Source organism: Microtus oregoni, unplaced genomic scaffold, assembly GCF_018167655.1.
Source record: "Microtus oregoni isolate MIOR12 unplaced genomic scaffold, Mior012 000022F_ref0000154, whole genome shotgun sequence".
In the NCBI taxonomy this organism is placed as follows: domain Eukaryota; kingdom Metazoa; phylum Chordata; class Mammalia; order Rodentia; family Cricetidae; genus Microtus; species Microtus oregoni.
Window position 1 is genome coordinate 257458 of NW_024543081.1, and position 25610 is coordinate 283067.

At 46.1% G+C, this 25610-nt stretch overlaps 1 protein-coding gene across 2 annotated transcripts in view; it reads left to right on the forward strand.

Annotated features, from left to right (window-relative positions):
• Prickle1 (prickle planar cell polarity protein 1) overlaps nucleotides 1–25610 on the forward strand; it is a 92744-nt gene that overhangs the window by 32280 nt on the left and 34854 nt on the right. Inside the window, exon 1 of one of the 2 annotated variants that reach the window (XM_041672330.1) lies at nucleotides 24930–25006. The exons of the other annotated variant lie outside the window; for it this stretch is intronic. The gene's annotated coding sequence lies outside the window, so the exon portion shown is untranslated. Of the gene's footprint in view, nucleotides 1–24929; nucleotides 25007–25610 lie in introns of those variants that run through there. 2 annotated transcript variants of the gene reach the window in all.

A 25610-nucleotide genomic window follows, 5' to 3' on the forward strand; every position in this document is an offset into this window, starting at 1 on the left:
TTCCTCGCTCTAAGCATTTCTGAGTTTCCTTGGCTTCTTGTTTTAGAACTTGAATACAGGTGTTAATAGTCTAGATAAATTTGAGCACAGCTAAAGATAGTTCCAGAACTGTAAATTCAGGTAAGACGCGAGGGGCTATTTCTTTTAAACAAGCACCATGTTGCCCACCTCAGGAGTCTTAAGACAGAAAGGTCACCATGAATTCAAGGCCTGGGCTACGTTCTACAAAGTAAGACCCTGTAACAGAAACAAAACACAGTAACACCACATAATGCTTTTCTTCCTCGTCCTATCACAATATACATAAGGTGTGGAAACAGGCTATTTCGCTGGGTTCAAAGAAAGGACGAAGTGGTGGAGACTGTCCCGTTCGTCTCTCCCTATACACTAATGTTGGTTGTTGGTAGCAGGTTTCTCCCAACTTGTTGGCCTCGAGCAAGCGACCCTGCTTTCATTTTGGAGTTTAGTCATACTTGACACATGTCTGTTTGGTTGGGTTCCTGCACGTGCTCTCCAGATGCTTACAGAGAAGGTCCCAAGTCCAAGCCTGAGTTATCCATGACCCCCGTGGCCCAGCGCCACGCGCGCCTCTCCGCACACAGAAGGGTACCGAGAGAGGATGAAAGCAGGGTTAGTGCTGGCACTGAAGCCAGAAGATGAGACATGACCAGTTGTCAGCATGGTGGCCCCAAAGCTGGGGAGGGTCAAGGACTGCTCAGGAAATTAGATGTTGCCAAGGGTACATTTCAAGGCAGAGTAGCAACAGCTCAGATAGGCTGGTGGGCTGGGGCCAGTTAATGATGCCCTTCCGTGCTGTGCGAGAGGGGTCAGATGTTATCTGGCAGGGACTTTCTTTATGGGAGCAGTCTGGAGGATTGAGAGATTAGAGGAGGCGAGGCCAGACTGGGGAACAACTAAGTTGTCTTGTGTACAAGTAAGCATTCACAGGCTCCTGGTTCAGATAGCCATTCACCCCATGAGACAGGGCTGGGATGGACGAGCTCAGCCGCAGGACCCTTGAGCCACCCATAGGTTTCCATAGGCCATGGCAGTCCAGGTCTGGGGCCTAAGGGAAAGACAGAGCCTGGAGTCCCAGGTAATCCTTGCACTGAGAACTCAGCACATGGCTGGGGAGACTGTCAAGATGAGCTTTGGGCAGCCAGCCTCTCCTGCTGTCCCCCTTGTGGTTAACTTGGTTCTACATGGGTGTGGATTCCTTCGGAGCTTGTCTGGTTCAAGCATCAGAGCTTCACACCATACAGACCTAGGAATGAGACCCACTGGGATGGGTGAGAGCCGTTGATTGCTGTGCTGGTGAGGCTCTTCTTCCAGCTTCCTGTGAGGTCTCGGGTTTAGGAATGTAGGAGCCATTCTTCCGCCAAGACCAAAGGTTGTGTCTTCAGACACCCAGGGTGCGTCTTTCCTGGTAGGTGGGGTAGACGGGGCAGAGCCCTCTTCCATCTGTAATGATGACTTCCAGCTTGCTCCCCTCCCAAGGCTGCTCTCTAAGGACCAGCTCAGAATCCACCCTTTCCTTTGAACTTACCTCCCACAAGCCAGCCAGCCCTGCTCCTCAGAACCCCAGCAGTGTTTATTATTTTATCTCTTCTTTAGCACTTAGCATCCACACATGGCGGAGTTAGTCATTCTGGTCCGTGTCGATGCCTTATTGTCCTCCCAGGGGAAATCTTCACAGAGTCCCCAGTTCTGTTTTCCATATTGTCTTATGCCTAGAAACACATAATAATTTGTGTTAATATTCTAGGGTGACCTAAAGTATGTGTTTTTCTACTCCACATAGTATATATAGTATATATAAGTATGGTCTTCTCATAAATAAACACTATCAGCTATAAGCAGCTCCCTTTATGATATATAACACTATTAATGTGAGAACTTAGAAAATAGGGCTATCTAATGCCTAGCTTTTAATCTAAGCGGGCCTTATAATAGCAGTTCATATTATTTGAACACAATGCGTATTATCCCACGCAGTATTTTGAAATAACACGATGACTAGGGTTATGGCTCAGGAGAAAGGCACTTGCTTAGCATGCATGGGTCCCTGGGTTCAAGCCGTACGAAAAGTCTAACAACTGAAAAATAACGTCATGAGGTGTTCTCTTCTGAGCTTTGAGGGCAGGAAAGCTGGGCCTTGGAGAACTTGCATAGTCTGTCAGGAGAATCATAGCTCTGAAGAGGCAAGCTGGAAAGTGGGCCCAGAAAGGTTCAGCCACACACAGTACAGCAGGCGCTCATGCATCTGTATGCATCTGCCATTGTACACATCAGCCTAAGGACCTTGTGAGCACCATTGTTAGCATCCTTTTCGGAAGAATAAGCTGAAATTTCAAAACTAAGTCTAAGAGCCTCCCAGCCTTTTCCTTTCCCACCGGGTACCACTTCTTCCCAGGACATGCTGGGTTCTTCACTAAGATCTTTCCGTCCTAGGAGCCTGTTATTATGAGACCAAAGTGTATCATGGAAATAGCATTACAGGGGTAGAAACTGTCCTCACCATGGAAAGCGAATTTCATGACTCTTCGGGTTTCTCTGATTAGTAAACATACAGGAGTTCTTCGAACTTGGAGCTCATTCAAAACAAAACCGGGTTTATCTGGTCAGAACTGTTGAGTCCTCTTGTGAGGAAAGCAGAAGGCAGACCACAGTGAAACAGAGAACTGGGGTTCTCAGCACACCCACGAAAACTGTACCATTCAGCCAGTAAAGCTGAGTTTTTGGGCCACGAAAGTGAGTTTGTAAGCATTCTTGAGCACTACATGGAAGACTTTGCTTCAGGGTTCTAATTGAAGAGCCGGGCTTGATGGCTCTGTCGATAGAGTGCCTGCTGTGCCAACACAGAGACCTGAAATTTATCCCCAGAACCTGTGTGAATATTCATGGAAGATGCACTGGTTCTAATCCCAACCCTGGAGAGGCTGAGGCAGGAGGATCCCTGCTCTCACTGACCGGATCATCTAGCCCCAGCGGTGAGTTGCAGGTCAAAGAGGAGATCCTGTCAGGATGAAGGTGGATACGTTGCTCACTGAGGATGTTACTTTTGGTGGTTTCTGTCAGCATCATCTCTGTGAGAAGTGCTTTCCATGGACCAAATCTCCTTCACTCTCCCTCGTCCTGTCTACTCAGCTAACTCTATTTCTTCCTGACACATCGCTGTCTACCGGTGATTTAGCAGTCCACTTTGGTTTATTATATCATTTAACTATGCCATCCCCAAATGTGTCCTGAGGTGTATTGATGAGCTGAGGGTCTTTTCAGAGTATTTGCAGTTTGTTCTTTTGGTTTTGCACCAGGCTTTGTTTTTCTACACAGGGTTTCCCTGTGTAATATAGCCCTACCTGTCCTGGAACTCACTTTGTAGACCAGGCTGGCCTTGAACTCACAGAGATCCTCCTGCCTCTGCCACCTGAGTGCTGGGATTAAAGCCGTGCGCTACCACCGCTCAGCCAAATAATTCTTTTTCTGTAAAACATAAATTGTAAGTACTAATCTCTCTGCTGTTGTAATGAACACTGTCTGAGCTCCATTTCAACCATCCCCTGGCTGTCATAGACTCTGTTCGCATTGTAACATTTCTTGACATTTTGCTAGTGTTTTTTGAATAATTTTGTTTCTGAATGTAGGCTATAGGGTACTTTCTGGTGAGTCTTTGTTAGTTAGTTAGTTAGTTTGTTTGTTTTTGAGATGGGTTTTTCTGTGTACTCCTGGCTGTCCTGGAATTGGCTCTGTAGACCAGGCTGGCCTTGAACTCAAAGATCCACCTGCCTCTGCCTTCCGGATATTGGGCACCACTGTCCCCCTATAGTTTGAGTCTTAAGTGTGCCCCTGCTGCCCATGTGTTAAAGGGGGTCAGTTCCATAGGGTTTATGGGGATGTGCCCGACAGGGACTCATGGGAGCATGCTTCTTTTTTATTCTCCTAGGATTTTTAGCCGTGAAGTGAACAGTTTTGTTCTCCACTGACAGTTGGTACCTTCACCAGAACCTTCCAGACAAAAGATGCTCTCTCTCACTCCTGGACTGTGGTGAACAGAGGCAAACACTCTGTCTCAATATTTATCATAGTGGTGGAGCACTGACACAACATGCTTTTGTTTTCTTCTTCTTTATTTGTTATTTATTTATTTATTTATTTATTTATTTATTTATTTATTTTGAGGCAGGTCTCACTGGCCTGGGACTTGCTGTGTCGACCAGGGAAGGTATCCTCAAATTCTCAGATCAGACTGGCTCTGCCTGCAGAGTACTGAGATTAAATATGTAAACTACCGTGCCCAACCCACATACTTCTTTTTAAAAAGCAAAAATCCAGATATCTTCCTCTGCTCCTAAAGACTTTGTTCAGGTTAAGGGAAAATTTCTGAGCAGAAGCACAGAGGAGGACTTCGTAGGAAAGGAGGCGGGATATTTCATGTGGGATGAGCTATGGTCAGTTTCTTGTCTGCTCTTAAAATATTACCATTTGATTCAGGGAATGGTGGCACACACCTTTAATCCCAGCACTCAGGAGGCAGATGCAGATGGATCTCTGGGTTTAAGGCTAGCTTGGTCTACAGAGAGAGTTCCAGGGCAGCCAGGGATCTATAGAAAAACCCTGTCTCAAACAAACAAACAGCAATAGCCTTTATCTTAAAATTGGCGTACATAGCTGCTTCCTTACTGCGTGCTGAGCAGCGTGTGGTCAGTATAGTATTTAATGTTCTCAACAGCCCTGTTCTCCGTCCCATTTCACAGATGAAAACTCTGTCTTCCAGAGACTTTTCCTAAGGCCTGTGTGCTGTGACGGCTGAGTGGAGAATTTGTATTCAGGAGGCAGCTGCAGTCCAGGCTCTCAGCCTTCACTGCCATAACCTTCCTGCCATGGCGTTGTCTCTTTCTGGGGAGAAATGCTGTCCTCTGGTGATGCTCCCCGGGCCGACGTAGAGAGGTGAAGAATCGTGTTACAGACTTCCATTGGCTTAGGTTTTGTAGAGTAACTTTTAGTATTCTTTTAAAAGTAACTTTTAAAATATGTCCATCTTTTAATGTGCCAGACGCCATCTAAAATGAAGCCAGGGAGGTACATGGGGTATGCAGTGTATCCCAGCTTAGCCTGGAGTAGGGCGGGGTCGATTTTCCTCTCACGCTGACTAGAATGTCAACTGGGAGAGCTATCAAACATCTCTAGGATGTTGGTTTGTAGTTAAAGGGCTCCGCCCCTCTTTCACTTCACCTCCCTCAGAAGGCCAAGTTCCGAACAAGAACTAGAACATACTTGACGTTTTGTTCAGTCCTGCACGGTATTGAAGCTTGTTCCTTGCTGCTTTCTTAGGAATACATTTACCAAGGCACAGAGGACTCGTCGCTGTTTTCGCTTAACGCAGAGAACTGTGCCTCTTTATAAAGACGGCCGGCTTTCTCAACTTCATTGCAGAATTCTTCATTCATAACTGATTGTAAGCAGTAGGCACCGTGGTTTATAGGAAAATAAGGGCTTGCTGGGGGATAGTTATGAGGACTATAGGGCTGTCTGCTTACAGCACCAGAAACATCTTCACTTTCCAGGACAGCGTGTGTGTGTTTGGAAGACAAAGACAGGAAGTTTCTGGGCACATTTTTCAGACAGTATTTAAGCGTTTCCTCCCTCCGAGGAGGGAAGGCCCTTGTCTTGTCTGTTACCATTTTCCTGCACTTTCCCGCCGACTCACACTAGACAGCCAGTAACTGCTGACCGCTGGCAGCTGTGCCTCCATTTCACAGCTACAGCTCCTGTCCCAACGGAAGAGGGGCCTTGTCATCCTCATTGCTTGATCCTCAATGGTCGTATAATGCAGGCCGTCCTGACGACCTGTCTACATTTGGGCCTGCTCATCTCTAGTTCATCTGTCCTGACTCTGATCCCTATCAGGTCTCTCAAAACCACTTCTGGAGAAAAAGAACTTGTTGCTTCGTTCAGACAAGAAGCCCAGGAGCAAATCGGCTTCAAGCACCATCTGCTTGATGATTACCTAGAACCCAGCCTCCACCCCCTGCGCCTTCTTCCTCCTGCACTGGCATCTTTCTCAGGTGCAGCATGCGGCCTGGCGGCAACTGAAACTTACACCTTCTCAGTTGTTCAGGAACATCCCAGGGCCGAGCTCGGGTGTCATCAGCCATCATGCTAGCTCCAAGATGACTTCTGGTCCAGGAAATGGGATTCTAATTGCTTACGTTTGAAGCATTACTGTGGTCAACTTCAAAAGCAGGCCACCAGAGGGAATGAGAGATGACTTCTGTCTTAGTTTTTTTTTATTTCTGTATAAAGATCATGACCAAAAGCAGCTTGGCGAGGAAGGGGATCGTTTGGCTCAGATGTCCTCATCTTTGCATCACTGAGTGACACAGAGTCAGGAACTCCAGCATGGCAGCAACATGGAGGTAGGAACTGCCGCAGAGGCCATAGAGGGATACCGCCTACTGGCTTGTTGTTCCTGGCTTGCTCACTTTGCATTTTTATAGAGCTGGGGACCACCTGCCCAGGGGTAACAGCACCCACAATAGGCTGGGCCCTTCTGTATCCATCATTCCTGATCAAATGCCCCATGGCTTGCCTACGGGATAATCTTCAGGAAGCATTTTTGTTTCGTTTTGTTTTGTTCTCAATTGACTTTCCCTCTTCCTAAATGACTGGAGCTTGTGTCAAGTTAAAAAAAAAAAAAAAAGCTAATCACACAGCTTGCCAAAGACAAATGATCTCCACAGGAGGATAAGGAAAAATGGTATTTGAAAGACAAAGATCATAGATAGGTATCTGCTACAGCACTCTCTCCTGGGTCCTATTTGTTATTTTTCTCCAGTAGCTAAAAACAAAACAAAACAAAAAAAACCACTTTCATAGCTTCAAGGACTATAGGCATCAGGGTAAAAAAAAAAAAAATGAGGAGAGGCAATCCAATGAGGGAAGTTGGCAGACCCCTGCTCTCGCTTCACACGTCATGCCGCCCTAGACAAGATAGCAATTTGGCAGGTGCTTAGTAAGGCCTACCTCCGCCGTGTCTATGGGGAGCAAACCCACCATCATGTGGGAAGCTCTTAATGCATGCGTGACTCACCAGACATGCTAAGCACTCAATCTGTTGCTCTCATGTAGGGCTGGCTCATCTGAGGACTCCCACGGCTTGTGTGGTTTTATTACCCTTCTTACCCTTCCCAGACTCCCCTGGGCACCCTCTGTCTTGCCTCTGCAAATGCATGCTGCTTCCTGTTCTGGTCTGTCTGCCCCGTGCCCACCAGGTGCCGGTGTCAGTGAAGGAGATTTCCAAGCCCTTACCCAGCCATCGGTCTATGGTTTTCTTCCACAGAGTCCTTCTTTCCGTCATTGCCTCTGAAATTGTAAAGGAATGAAACGTATGCCCTGGCCATGCTGAAGCAAGCATACCTGGGCAGCCCGTATATGGTGGTTCTGTTGATCATGAACCCTAGATGGACAAGACAGTTGTTGCCTCTCCCCAGTCTGTAATGACCTGGTGATTTGGGGTGATTTCCCTAAGTCTAAGCTCCTCTTTATAAGCAGACCTTGGGCAAAAATAGTAAGACAGATCGCTGTGATGTCGGATATTTTCTGGACCCGTTTAAGGGTACTTGGAACTTTGTCGAAGCTGCAGTGAAGACTGTCTCAACAGCTAGACAGCTAGTGATGGCCTAATACTGCAGAGGAACAGAGAGCAGGCTAGTTTTGGCCTTAGGGCCTTTGGTTAAATGGGGAGGAAGTACTATCTGTAGCACATGAACAGACGCCAAACAAGGGACGGATGCTCATGCTAGTTTAGCCTTCCCATTGCAAAGTGATTTGTGGCTACCAGTAGCATTTTGTGCTCTTTCTCTCCTTCCCTCCTTCCTTCCTCCTTCCCCACTGTGGCCCTGTCTCAGAATATGTGGTCCAGGGGGTATAGGTCATATTACCTGTTTATTATACAATTCCCCCAAGTACATTGAATGGCCACATTATAAATAATGGCTATTATTGCTGTCTAGACTTAACAAATGGCTATTTAACAGGCAATGAAATAGTTTATCCACAGGTCTTATACACACACACACACACACACACACACATTTAAGGGACAAATATTAGGGCTCGTGTTCAAAATCCAAGTCTTGTTCACAGTGGTGAATTATTCTCTGCAGACAATGAGTGTTAGTGTGAAGTACATAACAAACACACCTCAGTTTCCCAAGGATCAGGCTTCGGCTGTCATTGTAATTCCAGTCCATGCTGATTGGAAAATACTGAGTAACATGTCTGTTCATTAACTTTATATAAAACACTGTAGACATTTTGATATGTAGCCCCTAGGTTATCGTCTCTTTTTATGAATTTTTAAAGTATGGCATTGGAATCATACTGTACCTAAGTCATATAAACTGTTCTTAAATTTTCAAAATACTGTGGGGGGAGGGGACTGTGAGGTGTGTGTGTGTGGTATGTGTCTGTGTGATGTGTGTGTCTGTGTGTGATTGTGGGGGATGAAGTGTGTGAGGTGTATGTGTGATATGTGTCTGTGTGGTGTGTGTGGAGGGTGAGGTGTGTGTGTGTATGAGAGAGAGAGAGAGGAGGGTGGGGTGTGGGGGGGGGGTGAGGTGTGAGAGTGTGTGTGTGAGAGAGAGAGAGAGAGAGAGTGGAGGGTGAGGTGTGTGTGTGTGTGAGAGAGAGAGAGAGAGAGAGAGAGGAGGGTGAGGTGTGTGTGTGTGTGTGTGTGTGTGTGGAGGGTGAGGTGTGAGAGTGTGTGTGTGTGTGAGAGAGAGAGAGAGAGAGAGAGAGAGTGGAGGGTGAGGGGTGTGTGTGTGTGTGTGTGAGAGAGAGAGAGAGAGAGAGAGAGAGAGAGAGAGAGAGAGAGAGGAGGGTGAGGTGTGTGTGTGTGGAGGGTGAGGTGTGAGAGTGTGTGTGTGTGTGTGAGAGAGAGAGAGAGAGAGTGGAGGGTGAGGTGTGTGTGTGTGTGTGTGTGTGTGTGAGAGAGAGAGAGAGAGAGAGAGAGAGGAGGGTGAGGTGTGTGTGTGTGTGTGTGAGAGAGAGAGAGAGAGAGAGGAGGGTGAGGTGTGTGTGTGTGTGAGAGAGAGAGAGAGAGAGAGAGAGAGAGAGAGAGAGGAGGGTGAGGTGTGAGGTGTGAGGTGTGTGTGTGTGTGTGTGTGTGTGTGTGTGTGTGTGTGTGGATTGCGAACCACGAGGACGTGAGTTCTATTCCCAGGACCCATGTGGATGGAAGGAGAGAACTGGCTCATCAGAGTCGTCTTCCGACCTCCACCCATGCACCCCTTGTAAAAATAAGTAAATAATTCAAGACACATGTTTTGGCTTTTCATTATTTAGCTTTCTCCTTTTTCCGAAAGATACCATTCCAGTCATTATCCATCATTCATTTTACTTTGATTCAAAACCATCATTTCAATTATATCCAAATAAATTACAACCAGCTACCACTAAGTTGTTATTGAAACGTAGCAGCAAGTTTTCCTACTTTATGAATTGCAAAGTCCTGAATTGGAAATTCGTGTCATTTTTCTAAATTAAAGGTTCGCTGGGTTGGTTGACCATAGTCCTTCGAAAGTGGAACATACTAACAATGTGTGACTCTCTCAATTTTCCTATTTGTGACATTGCGTGGTAGGATATGAACTCAATAAATTACCAGAGGCCTAGAGTGTTGGATTTCCCTGTATAGAAGCACAAGCCAACAGTCTTAGCTTTGTTTAGTATTGTGCAATTAAAACCCAAAGCCCCGGTCTGTGCAGCAGCTGCCCATGTGTGCTACCCTTGCAATGTTAGCTGGAGAAAGTGCATTGGCATTTCCTTGTATGTGGCCAGGAGAGTCACATAAGGTAATGCCCTTGCTTGCTTCTAGTTTCCAGTTTCTGCTCTGTTCTCTGCACTCTCTGGTGCTCTCTGGAGCTGCTGTGCTCCTTCACGCCCCCTGGGTGGTGTCAGAGAATTGCTGACTCAAGAGAGATCTCGTGCCTGACTTAGAGACGTGGTATTTGGAAGGATTTATTGGACCCAACAGAAAGTTGAATATAATTTAAAGGTTTGTTTGCATTGCGGAAGCACAAAATGAAGTGTCTGGCTCACTGTCTGTGTTTCTTTTGAAATAATGAGTCACACTGTCTAATCGTGGAGGACAGAAAAATAGAACCCTGCATGAGTGTAGCTTGGCGAGTTCCTCCTTTGCCCCTGGGTTTCCGTCTAAAGAGCTTGAATGATCTTTAGGAAGCAGAAGGTCTGAGTTCGGTTTTTCTCTGAGGTAAGAGGCAGACAAATTCCAGTGGAAGGAAGTGCAGGTGATAAACAGCTCTGCCTGGCACCGCCCTGAAGATGTGCCCAGAGGCTCTACCATGTCACTGTGGAGCTGGGAAGCCTGGCGTCCACAGGCTCACACAAGTTGGCCCTCTGCAGGAATTCTCCCGTCTGATTGCAAAGGAGGGTTTCCCGGTTCACCAATTTAAACACAGATGGTTCGGAGCTTTGCTGTTGTGGTTTGGGTTTTGCTGTGTACTTTCAAGCTGGCCTCCCACTTGGAGCCACCCTTCTGTCTCTGCTAGGGCTCCCAGGACGTGAAGCCTTACCCAGATGACAAAGGTGCCTTCAGGGAGCGGCCTTCTTTGCAGGCCCTATAGTATTCCTTTTAGATATAGAGACCGGTAACAGGTGGTACTAGCCTGTGGTATTTTCGGTCTTCCATCAGATAGAGTAGCAGTAGACTGGAAATGGCTTGTGCTCTGAAAGAGTCACGTTATCTTTCAGTAGCATTTTGAAATTAACAACAAAAATTAAATAGGTGTGGTGGCACACGCCTTTAATCCCAGCACTCAGGAGGCAGGAGCTGAAGATCTCTATGAGTTTCACATCAGCCAGGGATGCATACTGAGAGCGTGTGTGTGTGTGTGTGTGTGTGTGTGTGTGTGTGTATGGGGGGAGAGGTGTGCGTGCGTGTGTGTATTTAAAATAATATATATAATTATATATTATATAAATATATTTTTATATAGTATATAATTTTACATTTAAAATAATATTTATATTATATTATACATATTATTTTTAATGATGCAGTGTTGGGGATTGAACTTGAGGCCAGTGCACACTAGGTTAGTGCTTTATCACTGAATGACACCCCCAGCATCCTTTGATGGCATTTACAGCCGAGGACTGATAGGGCGCATAAATGTACTCTCGGCTTACTGAAGCTCATTTCTCACCAGTAAGTGAACAAGCAGTGGCCCCTCTGCTACTTAGAAGTGTAAAACCCTTTTCCTAAAGGCCATTCATTTCCTAAAGGGCATTCATTCCCATGCTTTTTTAACTTGTATACATAATAAATAGCTCCGTTTAACTCCATATTGAACATTTGCCAGTGGCAGGTCTGTCACACATCAGTGACACAAAGCCCCAGAAGGACGTGTTTAATTGAAGACCGAAGACTACAGAAAAAGCCTTCCAAAGCAGTGTTTTGATTACAAATAAAATTCAAAGCAAGGCATCTCGTTTTAAGGAGTAGGCATTTTTCCTAATTAAAAAGAAAAATGAGAAAACTGCCACTTATTCCAGTATCATTCCGTAAATGTTTCCGTGTGCAATGCCAAAGCGGGGGAGGGAAAAAACCCTGAGCCCAATGCATTCATTAGAAAAGGGGGAAAGAAGAAAGTAGGGGAGAGGGCGTTTTCCTGGAGGCATCCTCCGGCTTGAACTCGGAGAAGCACAGTCATGAGACCCGCTCTCTAGGGAGCACAGCCAAGGACAGGCGTGATTGTGAAAGGACCCAGGCGATGTGCATCTGCACAGCCCCGTCGACTCGGAGATGATTTCTTGACTAGGCTTCCACTGTGATCCTAAGCCTATCCAGTGGACTCTGACTACCTGATGTATTTGAAAACTTGCCATTAGTTCAGGTTCTGCCTGAACAATAAAATATAATTTTTTTCCCTGATGATTCAGGCAGTTAATGAAAGTATTTTGATCTTTTGTTATTTATTAATTTTGTTTTTTTACAAGATAAATGGAGATTTTCATACACATACTCAATGTATCTGATTATCTCCAACCCCCGTTTCTGCCCTCCAGCTCTCCCAAACCTTCCTAAGCTAGCAGGACATTGCTGTGCAGCCCTGGCAGGCCTGGAACTCTCTATAGAGACAAGTTGACTCAACTGTAAAACAGTTCTCTTCCCTCTGCCTGTCAGAATTTCAGCTGTGGACCCCTGGGCCTTACACACTTAACTCTTTTGTTAACTTAGCAAACTTGACAAGCTAAGATTTTTAAAGAATACTATTTCACTATGAAATGACATTCAGAACTGGGCAGTGGTGGCACAGGCCTTTAATCTCAGCCCTCGGGAGGCAGAGACAGGCAGATCTCTGAGTCGAAGGCTAGCCTGGTCTACAGAGTGAGTTCCAGGACAGTCAGGGCTGCAGAGAGAAACCCTGTCTCACCCCTACCAAAATAACAAGTGACACTCAGGCAAACATAAAAGCAGACTCGGCTTTGTAGCTTGCTTTTGCTTTGACTGTTTGTGTTCTCTCCCGGTGCTCAGGGTTGAACTCTTGGCTCCATGCATGTGGAACACACATTCCCCTGTTGAACTCTGACCTCAGTCCCTGAGCTTAAGTCCTTACAGGAAGAGGCATTTGTTGTTGTTTTGCAAAGGATGGGTTTTTCTCAAAGCCAGAAGCCCTCTTTGAGCCACTCAAATTTAACCATCCTGTGTGAATTTGATAGTGCTTGTATTTCGTTTTAATTCTCTAATTGCCTTACTGCAAAAAAAGGGGGGTACAGAAGATAAGAATTTGGAATGTGGGTAAAGTAGTAGGAGCGGAAGAGATGCCCCGATGGTTAAGACTACTTGTTCTTGCCCCTGGTTTGGTTCTCAGCACGCACATGATGGCTCACAACCGTTCATGACTTCAGTTCCAGGGGAGCCAAGACAGTTTTCTGCCTCTGTGGGCACAGGAAGTGCACATGATGCATAGACATACATGCAAGCAAAACATCCATACACATAGCCCAATTTTTAACGAAAAGGATTATGTGTATATAGCTATATACGCCTTGCCAGTGTCCCATGTTTAATGGGTGCTTGTGATAGACATACATACTGACCACAAAGCCATCTCAAGTAGCTGCTTTTTCATCCAGATAGCAACACTTTTTTTTTAAATATTTATTTATTTTTATTATGCATACAATATTCTGTCTGTGTGTATGTCTGCAGGCCAGAAGAGGGCACCAGACCTCATTACAGATGGTTGTGAGCCACCATGTGGTTGCCGGGAATTGAACTCAGGACCTTTGGAAGAGCAGGCAATGCTCCTAACCACTGAGCCATCTCTCCAGCCCGATAGCAACACTTTTTGTTTGTGCTTTTAGTTTTTATACTGGGTCTCAGGTATCCCCAGCTAACGTCCAACTGGCTGTGTAAGAGGCTAACGTATTCCTGATTCTCCTAACCCAGCTTCCCAAATACAGGAATCACCGGCATGTGCCTCCACGCCTGGCTCTAGAAATGCTTTAAAAAAAAAAAAAAAATAGCTTACAGAGCAAGTTTCCCTGTGGCATTTTCATACAAAGTTTATAGGCCTGTCTCTCCCTCTCCCGTCTCCCTCTCCAGCTCTACACATGTGTCCCATCCCAGCTCCGTGGTCCCCATCCCCACTCCAGAACTCGTCCATCATGTCTTATTTTCAGAATTTCTTCCCTTTGGTTTCTGTCATGTTCATCTCCATTTTGTAAATGAAGACGTCAGAGCATTTTGCGCCCAGCTACACAAAGCCAAGCTGAGCCCAGTACGCATGCCAGGCATGTCAGGGGTCTTCGGAGATGGCCGCAGAGTTGGAAGAATCCCACCCCTGTCCTGGAAAGACTGAGGCAGGGCATTTTTTTTTCCTGCAGCCTGAGAGGGGGGCCATGGCTTGGCTTTCCCTGAGGGAGGACAGAGGGAAACGGCTCACCTGTAGGACACCACCTTACGTTCTTTCTCCCTTGTCCCCCAGACCCCAGCCGGCTCCACTTCTTTATTAACTGTGTTACACACGGATATGCTGTTTCAAATTACCTGTGTCACACAGCAGACCTTAGTGGAACTAAAATTAGCTTAAAGATAGGAAGTACTTCTGATTAGTTCAACAAGGCCATGGTCAATTCAATTAAAGTGTTAAAATATATTTCAGAAGAAAGGATGTTTAAGATCATCAGCTAATTCCACACAGCTGATGTGAGCACTCACGGCTCTCCTGGGACAGTGCGCTGTGCTCTGGGCTTTGAAGATAGCTACTATTTTTTTTAAATGCCTGTTTAATAAAAACGTGCTTCGGAATACTGTATTTAACATCAAAGGCCATTACCGTGAACTGTGTGGTTGACAGTTCTAATTTCACTAAGTATGGGATAGCTGAGTCTTACTGGATAGCTTGCAGATAGATAAAAGCTGCAAGCGTCTAAATCGTGCTAGGACTCTGGTCCCAGCTGATTCTCACCTGTACCACAGAACGTCTCCCCGGATTTTTACCCTGTGTTGCAGCTGCTTTAGGTATGGGTAGGCTTTGTCACCGAGAGGGACTAAGGAGACAGTGGAATCGCACAAAGCTTGTTGTCCTCAGAAAAGGCTACCAAAAGGTCCAAGGTGCCCTTAAGATCAAGTTTAGGTAATATCTACCTTAAAAGTTAACATCCCCGCTGGACAGTGGCGGTGCACACCTTTAATCCCTGTGAGTGTTTCAACTTTCCACGTACACGGAAGAACTTTTTAAAAGTTGAAAACCCTTCGAGTTGCCAGGCTTAATGTGGCTCAGTGGTATAATTCTAGCACCTGGGAGGTGGGAGCTGGAGGACTTCAAGACCAGCCAATCAATCAATCAATCAATCAATCAATAAAAGTAGAAGACAAACACCAACAAACCTTTTACATCAATAGCATATTTTGAGGTTAATGTAGGTAGTACGTGAAGTGAAACCTCAGTCAAATGAAAATAACAACTTGGCCACAGATCTCACGGTAGCCCCACCCCCCACCCCCCCTTGCAAAGCACTCATCTTGGATCACCCAGTCAATGCCACCCACGCTCCAGGAATGCCGGTTTCATATTTCCTAGAAGGCCCGCTGAGACCGGTGGAAGATGAAGGGGCTAGCCCCAGTCACAGCCAGTAATGGTTCCACCAAAATGGCCTAACTCCACAGCCCAGCATCTGTTTCCATTCTCTCGAGACACACAACTGCCAGGGTGTGCATCTTTCTTTTCTGCACTTTTTGGGTTATGCTGAAGAAACACAGCAAGAACGTGAGGATTTACTTCAGAGGGGTACAGCTATCTTTTGTGCGCGTCTCTGATTCTAGAACCACCCCTGGAAAGGGTGATTTTACTCATCATCCTGTAGAGGGCGCTTCATTCACTTCAGCTGGGAAAGAAACACAAAACTTTCCTTTTCGAAAGCATCAGGGGGCCGCATCCGCATCTGGTACAGCAGCCGTGGCTGTGAGTCCACTAGGACCCACTAGGACTGAACCTGGACCACTAATACTGATAAAGAGAAGGAGGACTGAGAAATTCTGGCTACGGGTGTATTTCTTTATCATGTTTTAAAGCCCACGCCCGTGTGCACCCGGCGCATAGATCTTCCTTCAATCTTAGTTGAATTACTAAGTAAAGTAAGCATTGGGTTAAAACACACAAACCCATAAATTAGACATATGCTCTTGTTTTCAAACTAAGTAGATGCACCCACCCCACCTTCTCCCTGTAGGGGTGTTTCTTGCCTGCTCACTGGTTTAGGAAACACTGTATGGGGGTGTTCATCCACATGCTAAGCCGGAGAATTGACTTTCGGGCCTGGAGAGATGGCTCAGCATTTAAGAACACTTGTGGTTCTTCCAGAGGACCCAGGATTGATTCCCAGCACCCGTTTGGGGTGACTCACAACGACGTGTAACTCCAGCAGACGTGAAGTGCTGCCCCCCCCCCTGCCAAGCGTGTATGTGGCGTGCACTCACAGATCCGCACGCATTCACGCGGGTTTTTGTTTGTTTGCTTGTTTTACAAGTTGGCTTTCATGAGCTATGGTTCAGCGGCAGCGCATCCCAGTCTGTACCAGGCCTGCTTTAGTCCGCGGCTCTGGGGAAGCTGTGTGCCTGAGGACTGTCAGGACAACATCGCCAGTGTCTCTCCTACAGCCAAGGACCGCTGCAAGGGCTAGATGGCCACGGAGACATGGATGGACTGAACAGATTTTGCTTTAAATAAAAATGATGCTAAATTTTATCTCGTAGCTTCTATTTAGGTGATTTTAGTTTAGTTTTTTCTTTTTTTTAAGTTGTAAAACTGGCAGACAGATGCAGGGGACAAACAGGAAATTCAGGACCACTGAGCTATTTTTGACAGTTTCAAATTAAGTTTGCAGCTGCCGCTGGTGTCAGAACTTAAATAACTTTGCTCTGCTAAAAAATAAATCCAAAACATATGGATTTCAGCAGATTCTATGTTTATTATTGGTGCTTTTTAGGGAAAGGCACAGCGGTCAAAAAGTTAGAAAGTTTCAAGGCTGTGAAGACAGTCTCCCTTGTTGGCAGAAAACTGATCACCGTATCAGTAAGTTCTCTGTCCTCAAAACCTTCTGACGTTTTTGTCTATTTATCTACCTATCTACCTACACCCCTGTCTGCCTACATCCCTGTCTGCCTACATCCCTGTCTGCCTGCCTGCCTGCCTACCTATGTAATCCTGGTTATCCTGGAACTCACTCTGTAGACCAGGCTGGTCTCGAACTCACAGAGATCCGCCTGCCAATGCCTCTCGAGTGCTGGGGTTAAAGTTATCTGTCCTCAAAACCTCCTGTTGCTTTGATCTTAGCAATAAAAGTAGTCTCCTTGCTAATGGATCAGAAGCAGTTTTGAGACCAGGTTTCAATTCTGTTGTCTTAATGACATTTATCATTTTATATAATTTATTTTTATTTTATCTACCTTGGTGTTTTGCCTGCATGCATGTCTGTGTGAGGGGGTCGGGTCCCCTAGAACTAGAGTTACAGTCAGTTGTGAGCTGCCACATAGGTGCTGGGATCTGAACCCAAGTCCTCTGAAAGAGTAGTCAGTGCTCTTAACTACTGATCTATCTCTTCAGCCCTAATCACATTTGTTTTATTTTATCTTATCATAGTGTGTCCTCACATCATTGTGTATATGTGGAAGTCAGCCACAACTGGAGAATGTAGTTCTTCCTTCCTTCCTCCCTTCCTCCCTCCCTCCCTCCCCCTTCCTTCCTTCCTTCCTTCCTTTCTTTCTTTCTTTCTTTCTTTGTTCCAAATAGGTTCTAAGGAACATCGAAGGTGGATCCTGTAGTGAGTGACCCTCAGAGGTGGGTCCTGATGTTGGTAGTGAGTGACCCTCAGAGGTGGGTCCTGATGTGGGTAGTGAGTGAGCATAGGAGGCAGGTCCTGATGTGGGTAGTGAATGTCTTAGTTACGGCTTCCGTCGCTGTGAAGAGACACCACCACCACAATTTGGTTGCTTACATTTTCAGAGGTTCAGTCCATTACCATCATGGTGCAACATGGCAGCATGCAGGCAGACATGGTGCTAGAGAAGTAGCCAAGTGTCTGACATCTTGCAGGCAACAGGAAGTAGACTGAGACACTGGTTGTGGTTTGAGCATATATAAGACCCCAAACCCACCGCCATGGTGACACACTTCCTCCAACAACACTACACCTTCTCCAACAAGGCCACACCTACTCCAACAAGGCCACGCCCACTCCAACAAGGCCACACCTCCTAATAGTGCCACTCCCTTTGGGGGCCATTTTCTTCTAAACCACCACAGTGAGACCGAAGAGCTCTCTAAAACAGGCAGATTATCGTTTCTGCGAGACTAGAACAAAGGCTCTCCAGGGTTGGAGCCATATCAGGGCTGGAATGGATGTCTAAACCAACCAGGAGAAACAGGTAACAGGCTTCCACTTGGGTTTCCACAAGTCCAACCCTAGGGTCATTTCAGTCCAGAGGAAACACCAAATTGAAAGGCTCCTTCCCTGTCCTGTCCTTCCAAGCAGACAGCTTCCAGCCAACTTTTGAGTGTTTCACTTTGCAGCATAAATAGCCAAGAATCACTAGGAAATAGAAACAGAATGGATACCTTCCAGAGGTATCTAAGGAGGCTGAGGGAATTATAATACATAATATAATATATATTTGAGAAAGAAATAACTGCAAACAAGAACAGGGTGCTACAAAAGAAGAGCTTTCATAAAAACAGAAGGGCTTACAGAGATAAAAAGTATAAATTATTCTGCAATTGAAACTCCAAATGTTTAGTTTAGGAATTCTGTGTTTAGTTTATTAAGTTGCTTTGTCAAATTGGGAAGAAATACCTTAAGAAATAGAAATCTGTTCGCTAGAACTCTTAGAAGACACAGCACAGTAAATCTCATAGAAAGTAAAATTAAGCAATCAGAAATGTGTGACAGGAATGTGATGAGATCCAGCGTATAAATAAAAGCAAAAGAAAGAATGAATATTGTTGAAGAAATAATTCCAGAAACATGTGTGAACTTGAGGATATGAATTAATAGATTAATAGGGCCACAAAGTGGTGTATGTGCATTGCTTAAAAATAGACTCAAGTCAGCGTGCATCATCAGAAAACACGAGAACACCAGGAACATGGAGTGTCCTACAGACTTTCAAAGATGGGGGAAGGGGGAGAACCAAAGATCAGAATGACAACACAGGACACTAGGAGACAGTGGGTTACCTTCAGAATTCTAAGGAGGCATCAGTTGGGACATAGCAGTAAAGATTTCACCAAAAAGTATAATTTGAGGTTAAAGACAAAGGAAATCAGTGAGGTGGCTCAGGAAAGGGGCTTGCTGCCAAGCTAAACACTTGAGTTAGATCCTGAGTTGGCACTCACATGGTGGGAGGAAGGAGCCTAAAGACTGTCCTGTGACTCCCTCACACACACACATGCACAGAGACACTCACACCCCCCTCTACAGATAAATAAGTAGATGTCATGTTGAAAAGATGAATAGAAGACTATTGAGACTTGCACAGTCTTCACAAGTTTTCCTTATTTCCGTGGCAGGGGCATGGGACAGAGTGCATGAGGAGAGAGGAACAGGCACAGGAAGTCAGTGCTGCCTAGAGAAGTGGAGGTCACTGCCAAGGAAACAGTCAAATAGGCTTTCATTTGGGAAAAGATGGAAATTAGAAACCACTATTTTTCAAAACAAGACATTGTTTGCTTTTTTTTTTAGTTTTTTTTTTTTTAGTTTTTTTTTTTTTCTGTGTAACCCTGTCTGTCCTAGAATTCACTCTCTAGACCAGGCTGACCTTGAACTCACTGAGTTCCACCTGCCTCTGCCTCCCGAGTACTGGGATTAAAGGCGTGTGCCACCAACACCCAGTTTGTTTGCTTTTTTTTTTTTTTTTAAAAAAAAACCTGCATGGATCTGACCTAGGCCTTCTGCATATGTGTTATTACTGTGAAGATTTATCTTCTTTTTTATTTATTTATTTATTATGTATACAATATTCTGCCTATATGCCTGAAGGCCAGAAGAGGGTGCCAGACCTCTTTACAGATGGTTGTGTGCCACCATGTGGTTGCTGGGAATTGAACTCAGGACCTTTGGAAGAGCAGGCAATGCTCTTAACCACTGAGCCATCTCTCCAGCCCCGTTTGTTTGCTTTTTAAGAGCATGTGCTTATATAATTTTGGAAAGTGACATTTGAAAGGAGAAGAAAATGGAATAGTATAAGAGAGAAGAAACACGAACCTTGGCTCTTCTTCACTGGGTGATCTGGAGAGGCTAATGAGTTAAGTCATCTAGATGGCTCAGAACCCATACATGGTCCACACTGGGTCTGAGCTCATCAGCTTCCCAACTGCCCCAGGAGTTTGTGTTGGTTCACAGGCCATAGTGGAAGCATTCTTTTCTAACAGTAGTTAAAGCTGTATTTGAGCAACCGTTTATTATTGACAAGGGAGTCCACACGCTTACAAAAATAGTAATGTTTCTCCCTCCGCTGAAGAACTGTAATAAAGGTGACACTAGCGTTGGGGAGGCCACTCGGTCCATCAAGTGCCAGCCACACGAGCTAGAGGACCCACATAAAAGGTTTGGATCAGCGGCACCCACATGAATGGTGGGCACAGTAGCATGCATTTGTAACTCTAGTGCTGAATTAGGGCGGGAGCCGAGAAATTCATCAGCCAGTCAACCTAGGTAAGCCAGTGAGCTTCACATCAGTGAGAGACCTTATCTCAAAAATAGGCCTTTAATCCCAGCACTTGGGAGGCAGAAGCAGGCGGATCTCTGTGAGTTTGAGGCCGGTCTGGTCTACAAGAGCTAGTTTGAGGGCAGGCTCCAAAGCTATAGAGAAACCCTGTTTCCAAAAAACAAAAAAAAATATGGTCAAGAGCAATCAAAGAAGACACTTGACATCAACTTCTGCCTCCATACACAGACAGATACATGACGTATACACATACCACACATTTGCCCACATACACATCAAAGAGAGGCAGGGGGTGGGGGACAATGAATATGAATCCTAACTGGTGGAGAATTTAATAGTTTCTTGGCACAAAGGCATACACAGAGGAAAATACAGGGGAAATAGAAGACATTTTAAGTCCCAGAATAGAAAATATAGTTTCAGTGGCTAGAACCTGAACTAATTGCTTTTATGAGATCGTAAATGTGTCTCGATTTGGAAGAATGCCATGCTATCGAACTATTTTATTGTGGTGATGATGTCTCGAAGGATTTGAGAATACCAAATGAATTTTCAGTGTTACAGTCTTGGGGGCTGCTGTGCACACTTCAGTGAGTAGCTTCCAGTGCACAATGAGATCGTATCCATGTTCTATTTTATAATAATCTTTAAAGGAGGCACACTAAGCTTCTAAGAGAGAGAGCGACATAGAAATGAGGAAATCATTAAAGGTTCTTAAAGGAAGCAGAGGGTAAATGGCCTGTGGAACAAGAGCAGCTCTTACGTGCCCCAGCTCAGCAACTTAACAGCACTTTGTAGCCATCCAGATAGCAGATACTGAGTGACCCCTGTGCATAGGTGTTCTTCGCCCACCCCACCGTATCAGTGAGCAAGTCAGATCAGACTCTTGCCTTTGTGAGCTTATCGTCCAGCAGGTAAGTTACGTGTAGGAGCAGACGCTAAACAAAAAGGCTATACAATTTGCCTCTGGCGTCATATGCAGATAGGGACTGTGTGGGTCAGTAACCCCAGAAGGGTGAAGAACAGAGGTGGTGAAGGAATGCAGAGGGTGCTGTTCTCCATAGGAGTGGGGCGGGGCATGCGTATGACAGTCTGGTCATTTATTTTAGCACAGGGCATCAAAACCAGGCTTTGCCCCCTTTAGGCACATGTTTGTACACTCAGCTACACCCCAAACCCCTAAAATGATGTCTTGCCAAAAATAAATCCATCAATCTCTCTGGAGTTTTTGCTGAGTCCTCATTTGGTTTAGGAAGAGAGCCCATCCCATCAGGCCTGCTAGCACAGAACTGGGCACGAAGGAAAGAAACGGGGCCTGATTCGCTGACCGGCACTAGGGTGAGTGGAGTGGCCGCAGGAAGCTGGATCCCCACACAATGAGACCTGCACCCCGTCCTTAACAAAGGAGGGTGTTTGCTTGTTTATAAAAGTCCTTGGTATCCAAGAGTGTACAGGTCTACCTTTGAGGGGAAAAAACAAACACCTTGTAAGTCAACTTTGATCCTAAACAAATGGGGCTCCTCCCCGCTGGCCTCCTGCTTGCTGAGCCTTTGTCTGGACATCCTGTGTGTGGTGTCTCGGATACACAGAGCTCTCCAGGCGCTGGTGAACCCTCGGGGTAAGCCTGACTGTGAGTACTGGACCTCCACATCGCTTCCCTTGCGGACTATGATTTGACAAAATAGGGTCTGGATTTTGATTTTTGTTTGTCTGTATTTCAAGACAGAGTGTAGCCCTGGCTTTCCTGGAACTTGCTCTGTAGTCCAGGCTGGCCTCGAACTCAGAGATCAGACTGTGTCTACCTACCAAGAGCTGGGATTACATTTGCCATCACCGCCGGGCCGGATTTTGATTTCCAAGGAATTTAAATAAGGCCAACCGAGCACAGCTCTAACACAAGCCCGGAACCTCAGAGGGCCCTCAGCAGGTGCTGCTCTCGCCAGACCTCACCCTCTAGACTTCCCTGTTGCATCCTGCAGTCCAGGAGAGTTCTTTATTTTTATTTTTATCCGCATCTGCAGAAGTCACTTGGATACCTAGAGACTGGATTATTACAGACACCTTGCTGCCTCCCCCGCCACTCTCCCCAGTTCCATGATGTGTTCAAGGTGCGGTCTCTGAAACCAGCCCCCACTGCTCCACAGCCTCCACAATCTCCATTCCTTCACAGCCTCCACAGCCTCCTGGCCCTGGTAGAACCTACCTTCTTTGTTTGTTTGTTTGCTTGCTTACTTGTTTTTTGAGGCAGGGTTTCTTTGTGTGTAGCCCTCGCTCTCCTGGAACTCACTCTGTAGACCAGGCTGGCCTCGAACTCAGAGATTTGCCTGCCTCTGCCAAAATGGGTGCCACCACCTCCCAGGAGTGAGAATCAATCTTTTGAGTATACAGTTTTGGGAGTAAATGCTGGTTAGACAGACATCTCCCCTTGTTATGCCAAGAACAGAATCCAGTGCTCTTGACTCGGCCCCGCTGCCTGGGCTTTGTCCCAGGCAGGAGGCGCTCTCAGAAGCTATGCATGCATCACGGCGAGGGGTAAACACCACATCCTCTATGCTGGGCTGCTGCTTTTGAAGTGTGGTGAGCCTGCATTGGTGCCAACTGGAGGACTCCTTTGTTTTACAATGGTGAGACCCAGGAGCCTGCTGATAAGGCTTGGGACCCTAGTGTGAAAATGACCCTTTGAACTGAGAAGAGTCCTCCGATAAGCAAGCCACGACATTGTTGTCATAGGCCACATTCTGTTGGAGCTCGTTTACAGAGCAAGGCATGCCAATAAAGGCATTCCAGGTCCTTCTGCACAGACCCTGGACTTACTTTAAAGATGCCAGACTCCAGAAAGGTCTTTCGAAAAGTAGTCCTACATTAGAGGAATCAATCTATAGTTATTTTTTTTAGATCCATTATGCCAGAAAGAAAATGCAAATGGAATGTATGCACGGGCTTTCTTTCTTCCCAAGAAAATGCGCTGCTCTCTCCTCTGAAATCTTGATTATTTTTCACAGCTAATGGCATGGGTGATTTGTTAGTGGGGCGATTGGGAGGGAGGAAAGTCGTGGTCAGATGATAAACGGTAATATTTCCCAAGCTGGCATTTCAGCCATAAGTGTTCTGTGTGTCAGGGAGTCTCGGGTTGTGCATCCATCACTGAGCCATACAGCCAACCTTTGTCCAGGTCCTCTCACGTTCAGGCTGCTGAGGTAGTGTTGAGATCCAGCCCCAAAGCCAGCACTCTGGTACTGTGTCCCCAGAGTTAGTCTCCCACCACAACGCAACCACAGACAGCAAACCCTTTAATATGAAGAGGGAACAGAATGAGGGGCCAGGGTTGTGATGGGGTGCTGGAGCATTCCGCCCGGTACTGGAGTTGTCTTGGACTTTATTCTGAAGTCTGTTTTAAATTCAGGGTTCATTCTGCCTTTCCAGCAGCTCTTTGGGAGTTTGTGTCCGAGGGTGCTTTCCAGCTTTCCCTCGTCTGAGTCTAAATGCATCTCTAGACAGTCTCCCAAAATAGAATTTTCCATTCCAGACTGAGAAACTGAAGCTGAGATGGAGATTTGGGGTAAATGCCATTGAACTTTCATTTGAAGTTGGAAACTCTCAGGACAGAGAACTGCTGTGTCTGCTCACTCTGTCCTGCAGGCCTTTACTGGCTACGCTGGAGTCAGGGCTAGCACCCCCAGGTGGCTGCACTCCCAGGGAGTAGATGGGATTGCCTCTAGTGTAGCAGTTGGCTTTAGCCAGCTCCCCCATGTAGTACACCTGCCTGCCCTCCTTTCCCCCAGCTCCCCTGCATACAAGCCCTCCGTCCCCCAGCTCCTCCTGTACACCTGCCCTCTGTTCCCCCAGCTGCCCATGTACACCTGCCCTCCTTTTTCCAGCTGCCCAATGTACACCTGCCCTTGGTTCCCCAGCTCCCCATGTACACTTGCCCTCCATTCCCCAGTTGCCCCGTGTACACCTGCTTGCTGTTCTTAGCAACAGCGTGTTGGCCTAAGTCATCTCCTGCATGTACCGCTGCCCTCCATTCCTCGGTTTTGTAAAGAATTCAGGAAATTCCAGGACTTCCAGCCTGCAGACCTGAGGAACCAACCACCTGCCATTTTGTGGGATAAAAACACAAGTCCAGAGGGCGGAGGTCTTCTAGCTGTTAGTGGCAGAGACAGACCTTCCTGACCCCTCCCCTTCCCTTCCATCACTAACACCTGTCTTCCCATCCATTTGAGACCAGGTGTTTGCTGAATGCTCCGCCCAAAGCAAGTTTCACTGCTAATGATTGACTGTTTGACGCTCTAAAGCAGTGGTTCTTGACCTTCTTAATGCTGCGACCCTTTAGTGCAGTTCCTCCTGTTATGGAGACCCCAACCATACCATCATTTTTGTGGCTGCTTCATAACTGATTTTTGCTACTTTCGTGGATCGTAATGTCAATACCTGATATGCAGGATATCTGATGTGGCAGCCCTGTGACCTACAAGTTGGGGAACCGCTGCTCCAAGCGACAGGAACGCTTTCTGTGAAGCAGTCCTTTGTCCTGGGGTGAGAGTGAGCTTTCTGACTGGGAACATGCTGTAACCCCATGTATAAAACTTGGGCCCAGACCTATAAAGGTTAACCTTAGTGCTGCAGGGGAGATTTATGATCGCCTCAACTCACTTTTTCCTTTCTCCTCCAAACAGTAGCTTGTTTGTGTGAACAACCTTATCCATGATATTTGGACCTACGTGACTTTTAAGCCAGTGTTCAAGGTGGAAGGTGAGTGTACTCTCATAGGAAAGTATGCTGTGCTAAGGTTGTGACTGAATAAGGGTCACAATGTCTGTAAGCTTATCGATCTCCCGTAATTATGGAGGATCCATTACAAAGATACAGTGTTGGGCTGATCCTCCACCATTTCCCCTCTCCCGTTTCCTCCTTCCTCCTTAGAACTGTATTCTCTATGCTTTCCATTTCCTACCATTAACCATTATAACAGATTATTTTCATGAGTTCTTAGAAAGGCAGTAACCGTGCTTCCGTTGTGATGAAAATGAATTTTCTCTATCATTTGTTTATCAAGCTAACTTGTAAAACTTCATGAGTGACACGCTGGCAGGTTGATTCAAACAAAACTGGCTTCATCGTAGCTCCTGTCTTGATACAAACTGTAGAAGCAGGCGCCGTCATCTCAGCCCACTGCGTCTCCTCAGAAAGGTTCTCTGGCTAACGAGCCCACGTTAGGACAGTCAGGGGAATGACTGAAGCCAGCTCTAAGCGGATGTCTAGCCTGGCATTTGGCTGGCCACGGCCATCTTCTGTTTCTGCGTGTTAAGTCAGCACACAGGCTGCGGCTTTGTAAAGCCTCAGTCAGCATCACTTA